Genomic DNA, 6503 nt, shown 5'->3' on the forward strand with positions numbered 1-6503 from the left:
CTAACAGATTGATTATTCGTCATTTCTCGCTGAGGCAGCAACTCAGTGTGATTTTAACTGCTATACGGCGTTCAATCTCTTTGCCAGAAATACTGATCTTACACCGACAACATGCTTTATACTACTCAGACACTCCCCCATTACGTCTACCTGCATATCTGCGCATGTGCCATCGTACATCACCTTACTTAATCTCCTGATTGGTCTTTCTGTCCGCTCTGCCTCTTCGTTCAGCTGATATGCTAATTTTTCGACTTCGTCCTTAATTTTTGCACACCAGTGTATATAGAGAGAGTACGAACTAGGATTTTTCTTTTAACTTTTTTTCTAAATTTTGCAGCTCAGTGCGCAAAGTTTTGACAACATAGGTCTTTTATCGTTTGTTCTCTTTTTCTTTAATTATATATAGTATATATATATATATATAGCTTCCTTACCCTACTTAAAAGTCCTTACCCATCATTTAGTTTCGCAATCTTAACTTATGTTGCGTTCTCCCGCTTGGTATACATACATCTGGCAAAGTTTTATACTCTTTATGAAAAAATAAGAATGCAAGAAGTTTGACCACAGTAGGACAAAAACTGTCCGAGATATTTACTAATTTCAAAATTTGAAATTTTTGATGTTAGTTCAACTTGCCTTGAAGAAACGTTTACTTACGTTAGAATAATTCGAGGAAATAAATTTAAAGGAAGCGCAGCAAAAAGTGTATATAATTTAAAAGGCCTTCCGAGGAAACCATATAGTGCTCACATCAGATTTTTTTATATATAAACTGCTATTACATTTACGCAGAAAAGTTGATTTTAAAATGAGATATGTTTCAGAAATGAAAGCATCCATTCTGTAATACTGTAAGTACTGCACTAAATGTTAGTTAAATTTTCTCAACAAGTGGCAAGTTTCTAGTCGATCTTTTATCATATTATAAAATACTAACAGAAAACTCCAACTGTCGGTTGAACTTCTAAGCCAACACAGATGAGTTCACGCGGAAGAAAATGTAACACTTCTACCTATGTGCTTGTCTTGGGGTAGGCGGTTAATATGTCCAGCTAGAAAATGGAAGATCTCTATTTCATACCCAGCGATGACACAGTTATTTTTCGTATTTCCTGCTCTAAGAAACGTCTAGTGGTCTGTAGAGTTGTGTTTGAACTAAATGTGATGGACCATAATTCATCACTATATGAATTTAGTCTACTGGGTCTCGTTCTGCTCCCCTTTGCGAGTTGTTTTATCCTCCAATAGACAAACGTTTCTTCCTTTTTAACATTTCAGAGAAAATATTCAACCGGAAATGTTCTAGAGCTAGTAGACATGACTAAATGTAGCTAGAGTTTTCACAGTTCAGTAAGTAGGGAAAGTAGTAGTAGGGAAAGAGGGGTGTGTGGGGTGTTTTCCTTCAAAATTGGAGGCAGAACTGAACAAAGTCTAACTGTCACCTGTATGGTGCTCAAGGCTATTGTCAACGAGAGGTGTAATCTTGCCACGATGAATTTCGTGGCCTTCTTCTGATGTTACTGTCAGACAAGTGAGATAGTCACAACAATGTTCTGTAACTGTCTCTCTCCCTTCAGTGTCAGAATTTCAGTGTATAGTTATTTTTTCCCAGTACGTTGAAACGAACCATAACGTGAACCTGCTTTTTTTCTGTCATTGTTTAAAGTATTAGGTCTTCCGAACTATTTATACTAGCACTCTTTATAGACAGAAAATGTCTTCTGCTTTAATTCTGGAGGTACTCCGCTTTCGTTTTGTATCAAACCACTCTTCAACTCTTTGTTGTTTGTTGTCAGAATGCTTGTTGTGTATCTGCTTCTATAAGAACGTTAGCAAAATGATGTAAACGTGAATTTTTGTTGATGTCACGGGTACGATCTAGGAACGCAAGCTGAATTAATGTTTCAGTTTCTGCTGCAAAGTAAGAGTGATTCACCAGCATTGGTGACGCAGTCTCATTGATTTCCCTGATATTGCAAATTGTGTTTTTATGCATTACAGAGCGATTTCTACTGTATAGCAACAGTTTAATAATGGAATGAACAACTGATTCGGGTCATGTGGTAAATAAAGGAAAGATAAATCGCAGTATTTTTTCCCTAATTTGTTTATATTCCGAAGTCATTCTCTGAGAGTAATTAGTTCATTTACAGTATTTCTTTTCATATTTTTATTTCTTCCCTTTCAGCGAATTTATGTTCTCTAATTCTTTATCAAATCTTATCTTCCTTACCTCCATTTTCTCGAGCATTCCACTCAAAACATGTTTTAACAGAACAACCTTCGTAAGGGCAGATCCTTTTTCAAGGTTGTGATATTAGCTGCTTTAGATTCATTTATCTTTCTAGGTCATCATATTAGATGTAACAGATTCTTTTATTTCGTCTCTGGTACCTCAGATGGGTGCTAAGTCGATTTCTAGCTGACTCCAGTTGTACCCTGATATTCGTATTCCAGTTGCGCTTTCATATTTCTGGTGACTGATATGCAGAGAAACCCTGATACCAACTGTTTCTTGTTAATACTTCGCACGTATCTCCTGAACAAGGTAGCTGGTTGCAAAACAATTCGTTACAGTTGCAAGAGATAGATATTTCCACAAATAAGGAAAAAAGTTAACGATAACTTAAGCAGAAATGAAAGATATACTGATCATCTTCGATCTTGGCCTAGAAATAATACTGTAAATTCAATTGTGAAAGCTTCAAACTTTCTCTGGGTTTAATGACATCTTAAAGAACACGATTTTCTATGATGTCCAATACTACTGTTTAGTTAAATTAACAAAAAATACTTATCACCTTCAAAGGTAGTTTTAAGGAGCTCGTCGCCGGGAGAAGTTTTCACTACATATTTCTTTAAAGAGATGATATTGGCTATCGTCGCTTATTTATTTAAGAAAACTACACTTTATGTTAAATTCCCATTGTTTGAGCTATATTAGAAATTTAACTAAATGTAAATAAGTAAACTAAGCATTAAAAATAATAATAACAAGACGGATTTTCATTCATTCAAATGTGTAATGTATTTGTCCAGAAGACATTAGTTGGTTGAAAAATAATAAGGTTTATCTCGAAAGCTTCCAAAATCAAATGCTTAGTATTTCATTAGTAGATTTCTTTATACGATGCAAGAATAAAGTCACATATTACATTACGTCTGTGCATATGTTATGTTCTTGCAGAATGTAATATATATGTTACCGTGAAAGACCGAAATCTGAAGACTATCCACATTCTCTGATAAATGTGAAATTTCGCATAATCGCTTGGAGTATGGCACTTTTGCTTTGGGTTTGGATTAATGGGACCAATTCAGCTAGCTCAATGGTATCTAACTACAAAGTGCCATTAACTTCCTTTCCCGAGATGGAAGGGATACTTGCATGTATTGTTGTACCAAGACTTAATAGCATTTAACATGAAAACTTTAGTGAGTCTGTGAATGTTTATTTAGTTTGACTAACAGTTAATTTTTAGTTAAAACAGCTTTCCTTTCAGTCTCGTTTTCAACCTCGCTTTTCTGACAGAATGCTAGTGAGATAGTGCGCGTGTATTCAAATTAAGATAGAAAGAAGTGCTGTTTAAGTTAGGAACCTCTTAAGGACCAGCGTCGGAAGAACGAAGCTCAGTCACGGGACCGGACCCGCTGAAATGGATCGTCGCCACCGGCCCGCGCATTTTCAGCAGTTAAGCCTAATTTTACAAAAAAAAAAAAAAAAAAAACGCATGAAAATAAGGATTTTGATATTATGACTTCAATTTTTGAAGTTGCATATTTAATGTACTTGTTTTTAATGCGTATTAATATAAAGAATATCACATTAATAGAAATAAATTAAACAAGCAAAATACTAAAATCATTACTATACACACAGAAATAAGTACTATAAACATGGAAAAAAAATTACAAATAAGAAATTAAAAAAAAAAAAAAACTAAAGAATTACCTGAAGATAATTAAATTCCAATTTAAAAATTCTGCTGTGTGTGAAATAATTCAAAACAAGGGTCGCCACACAGTCCCACATTGCATATTTCGCATTCAAAATACGTTGTTTGCTTTCGCTTTTCCTTGGTTTTAGCGCACACAACGCATCTTCTCCTACTTTTATTACCTTTTCCGTCAACGTAAATTTTAGGAAAATGTCTTCCAGTTAGACGGAAAGTGGAATGTGCGGTGATTTTAGACAAATTTCTAAGTTTTTAAGTAAGGTCTCTTAGGCATGGTTAACGGAATGAAACTGAATATAAACCCAACACATATCCCAAAATTTCTTCAGAAGACACTCAGAAATATTTCATCCTCAAACCCTGTGTGACATCAGTTTTAACAGCGTCTACGATGACCGGAAAGTGATCAAGGAAAGACCCCCACTGGCGGGATATCCGTTACTGATCACGTCAATCTGTACATTATATGTAAAGTAAATACATTATATACCAAAATATAATGACCTATTAAATCGAGTAAGAAAAACAAAAACGCTGTCTCTTTCCTGAGAAATGCGAGCAAGACGCATTACGCGTTGAGAAAGCTGATAGTCTCCCCTTCTGTAATAATGTTGTAATGTTACTTTTTAATTAATCAAGAAAGCTTATGTTATGTTTCAAAATAAATAGAAAAAAAATCCTAACGAAATAAACAAAACACCTGTGCCCCTTTAATTCACAGGCGCACTCATAAAGACGCGTGATTTCCAGTTTGTTTATTTCAATAAATTTCCAAAAACCAGAATCACAAAACAGAAACTAATGCCAGTATATGAAGGTCAAATGCCGTATGAATCAACCTATGTGAAAACAATTATCACTTTGCTCCATTTACTTACTGGCTTTTAAAAATTTAAATAAATCGTTCCGTTTTAATGTCGCGTATACGCGACGCTGGGCTCGTAGGAGCAGAATCGTTGTGTCGCGTATACGCGATGCTGGTGCTGAACGGGTTAAGCGAAGGTTTGGGAAGGTGATTTTAGAGTGTGTTATGCTTGCTTGAAGACGACGTTTTTATTCTGAGTTCCTAGCGATTTGATTCTATAGCATTGAGTGCTTCTAGCCATTAGACTAGATTTCTGCCGGCTTCTCAAAGCCCTCCTGCGCGTTAATTTATGCTGTGAGGCTTTCAACGTTACCTGTGTGATTTAAGCCAGAAGTATTGACTTTATGTAATTCCAAGTGGGGCCATCTGTGCAATTATATTGGACTTAATAAAAGGCTCTTTATTCTGACTTATACATTTTTATTTATTTCAGCAATTTAAACTTTTATGATAATTTGAGTTGCACAAGAGTTACTTGCTCTTACAACGCCTCGCCTCTTTATCTGTCTTCTCGGCTTTTCGTTGGACCTTTACCAGAACATATCTGTGCTTGTCGACATACAACGGTGATGATCCGAATGTGTAAGAATATATCCAAATACTAGGTCTGTCACCGACATATTTGGTATATGTTGACATTCATCGAAGAATGTCGACATTTTCCAATTTCGGTCTTTCACGGTAACATACACAAAGTGCGTTCTCTAAGAAGTAACAATAGCAGTTCAGAAATTTTTAATATCGACCTTCCTTTGATTATAAGATATTATTATTTTATTTATTTATAAGATATTATTATTTTATTTATTTTGGCTTTGTAATGTGAGTAATCATTTTTCATTATTATATAAGTAGCTCCCACAACCGTCTTCAGCATCGTCTCTCCTGCCCTCGAGCGACCTCTAACGAGGTACTTTTCTCGGCCTAGGGAATACGAAACTTTAGACGCCCGCCACGGCAAGTAGGAGCAAGCTCCTTCGATTCAACAAGGGAGTAACCATTATCGTACTGTATTTTTTTTTTAATAATACCAGCAACGAAAACATACAGTTAGCAATTATTTTTAAATAATGCAATAATCAATTAAGTTGTCGGCAAGATAATGCTTAAATAATTACATTTTTTTAAATTAAAACTTAAAATTTGTGTTCAAATACGATATTTTATTAGAAAAGATAAGAAAAAAAATGTGTAGAGCGTGGACGCACTCAGCTGATCAATGTTTATGTTTACAGATATCTAAACTAAATGTTGCCATTCTTTTTTTATATTTGTTGCACTATTTCTATTTGGGGTGTAAATTGACGAAGGTAACCGGATTTGGTCAACATGTCTTCACCTGTAAAATTTGTTACTGCTTGGAGATGTAAAAAAGGTTCAGAATTTTGGTTAATATTTTTGCTTTTCTGACATGTTTATTCACAAAGTTTATACGAACTATTAACACACAGAAATACTAACTCAGTATATGAAATCACTAGAAAGTATCAAAGTGTCCAATTCGATTATTCTTTGCTTTGAAGCTGAAGATGGAAACAATTTGTGAAGCAATTTAAAATGGAATTCAAAGTTTTCAGATTTCTAAGTTGGAAAACTGGTAAAGCGTTATCTTACCGGTTACAACTTTGACTAATACGATCAGCAGGATGTTCTAAACCTTTTCATTGTGATTTAAT

Source organism: Stegodyphus dumicola, chromosome 12 (genome assembly GCF_044657685.1).
Source record: "Stegodyphus dumicola isolate Sdum_Otavi_A_Nest chromosome 12, ASM4465768v1".
NCBI lineage: Eukaryota > Metazoa > Arthropoda > Arachnida > Araneae > Eresidae > Stegodyphus > Stegodyphus dumicola.